The sequence below is a fragment of the Acyrthosiphon pisum genome, chromosome A1, assembly GCF_005508785.2.
Source record: "Acyrthosiphon pisum isolate AL4f chromosome A1, pea_aphid_22Mar2018_4r6ur, whole genome shotgun sequence".
Classification (NCBI taxonomy): domain Eukaryota; kingdom Metazoa; phylum Arthropoda; class Insecta; order Hemiptera; family Aphididae; genus Acyrthosiphon; species Acyrthosiphon pisum.
Window position 1 is genome coordinate 45,163,841 of NC_042494.1, and position 3,147 is coordinate 45,166,987.

The window sequence follows — 3,147 nt, forward strand, 5'->3', positions numbered from 1 at the left end:
AGCGACATCCACTTACCTACCTTTTTTTAAATATGAAAATATACATTAAACTATTTTAGTGTGATATTCAACTGATACTTTTAAAAATTATAGATTTATAGAATTATAGGTAATATTTATCTATAAGTATAAATTATGATTTATCGATTCAATAACAAGGCTGGTCAAATTAATGTTTTTTTTTAAACTCAGTTTTTAACTCATTAATATCCACCCTAGTATAATAATTATAGATTTATTTTTAGAGTAATGATAGCAATACTTGCTTGTGTTTATTTTAAGCTGACTAAATTCACTCAAGATCAATAATTTAGTACAAGGATTTATCACACTCACGCATCGTATGTGTTACTTTTAAATGGTATCAAATACGATTAAATAATATATTGTAATTGTATTTTGTTATTTTTTTATATCGATACAGTAAAACTGATAATATAAAATATAAAATTACTAACATTTTATTATGTAACATTTATATGTAGGTAATACTATTGTTATTCCATTATTATTATTTTTATTATTACATTTTATTATTAAAGAATAAAGGTTGTCTTTATAATAACACTGATTACAGTAGACTACCCTTTAAAGTACTAAAAAAATTACTATCTTCAGTATGGTACACTTGCCAGTTGCCCCCAATCTCCCAACAAATAAAATTAGGCCGGTAAAAAAGTATTTTCCCGGGCTGGTCCGAAATTCCAATCCGTCCCTGATTTAATTCAATGTTCAACTTACCAAAAAAAGTATATAACAATATTATACATTTACCATTAAACCGTCAAAATTTCATGTTTTCCTCACCTGACGAGGTGGCCGAGTGGTTAAGGCGTTGGACTGCTAATCCAATGTGCTCTGCACGCGTGGGTTCGAATCCCATCTTCGTCGAACGGGTGAAAAATCTTTTTGACAAAATTATAGTATTTTTTTTTGCATTTACTATTTATTAAAAATAAATCCAGTTAGTTTATATAATTTCATGTTATTATACATATTCTTGACTTCATAAAATTCCACACCAATAACGTTACTATACGTTTGATTAGTTAAAACTTATATTTCATGACAGTCGTACAATTTTAGTTGCAAATGAATACCTAATGAATTCATGACGAATTACAATAAACATAATATTTTAGAAAAACATTAAGTCCAATATTTTTATAAGTTATTATTGTTCGACTATTGTGATTTAGTTAGACAGATGAAAATCCTTTTCCGCTGACAAAATATAATATACTCTAATTTTATTTGCACAATATAAAGTACTTACATTTCTCGTATTGCTTATTTTCGTTGACGTACACAAATGCTCACGTCGTATTGTATAAATTGTTACTCATGTTCTTTTTAAGTGTACAACACTTACTGTACAAGTAAATTAGTGATTAGCTATCAAATGTGTGTGGTGTGTCTAGTCACTTTATACTAAATTGAATTATACAGGTGGTACCTACCTAAGTTATCCTTAATTTAAAGTGAATTTGTTTGCGTAACGGCTTACATATTACAGCAATGAATGGGTTCCAAAATAAAAGCAAATATGAAATAGGTAGGTACAGTAAATAATATTAATATATTAATGCTACCTACTACGCATATAATTTACTATATAAGTAAATGTTGTATGGGAAAAAATAGTTTGGTACCTAAAGGATAATTGTTTAGCGTAAATAACAGCTAGCCAAAATATTTTGTTAGTTATTGATGGTAAAATAAATTAAGTCAGGATTATCGAATATTTTTATTTTTTAGTTAATAATCCTAGTTTAGTTTATAATGCTGACATTAGTAGATACAATTATTGTATTTAGTTCAAATTTGAAATTACCAACCAGTATACTGCCCTGCTACCAAGAAGTGCAGTAACTCCAAAATTGTGAAAAGTGAGGTTATATAATATTCTTATTAATTGAATTATCCCGCGTCTTTTTTTACTAAGGTAAAATGCAGTAAAAACCACTAAAAACTTCTTGAAAATCGATTATTGTTTCAAAGATATTCTAGAATGTAGGTAAAATACTAAGCAAACGTGCAGTAAAGCAATATACTAAGAAGAAAAACAGCAAGTCCGTGGATTTACCGCATTATTTCTTAGGAATCGGATTCCTAAAAGTTTTACATGCTCTTACTGTGTATTGCCTTAGTAATATTCTGTGTTCAAATGGCTTCTATGCTGTAACTCCATAAAATAACTTTTTGACATAACATAGTCTTCAGAAAAATATCTTTGAATTTAGATAATTCTAAGTTATAAACATGGTTGTACTTCATAATAATATTGTATTTGATTACATAAGATTGATTACTCCTAACTTAATAACTGACAAAGATGATACTATCTCACTAATTTGGCGGTTGGATCTAGTCACTATCCTGTTATAAGAATATTTTATATTTTTATTAATCTATACCTTTCTATCTTGATACAAGTCAGTATCTAGTCACTATTTAGTATTTTTATTGTTATTATTATTATATTATACCCACTAACCTATGTTATAACAATTTTTTATTAATCTAACTTTATATCTTGATACAAGCCAGTATCTAATCACTACTTTTATTCTTGTTAATGTTATTATTATTTATAGAAATCAGAAAATAAAGAAATTATGTTTTAAAATGCTTTATTACTAATTAGTGTTTTTATCTGATAAATTTACAAATCAATCTATAATATTATTTTATTAGGTATAATTATGATATTTTAGTTTAAATTACGTGTACCTACTTGGGTAATTATTTAATTTTATAAATATAATTAATAGGCTATTTTTACTGGTAAAAGATTATTAACTTAATCAACTTTATATTTTAGTTTGACTTCATTTTTCAGTAGAGTGCACATAATATAAAAATTAAGAATCATAGGAGTGGATTTACTAAATTTTGTGAATCTAATGTGGATTCCTAGACAGCATTTGGTAATGATAATATTATAATAGTATTATAATAACGTTATACTAATATTATTCGTTATTATAATTGCTGGCTGGGTTATTTCCAAAGTAAAAAGGCAGTAACACCTATAATATGTTTAAAAGTGGTAAAAAACATACAAAAAATTAATAAAGTACAAAAAAAATATCAACAAATAATTGAACATCAATTAAAAATAATAACTTCTGGGTCAAAAATTAA

At 25.9% G+C, this 3,147-nt stretch overlaps 1 non-coding gene across 1 annotated transcript; it reads left to right on the plus strand.

Moving 5' to 3' along the window:
* The first annotated feature begins 809 nt into the window (after window positions 1-809).
* On the plus strand, window positions 810-891 carry TRNAS-GCU. Its single transcript has one exon. It is a non-coding gene; the product is annotated as a tRNA-Ser (tRNA).
* The last annotated feature ends 2,256 nt before the right edge of the window (window positions 892-3,147 follow it).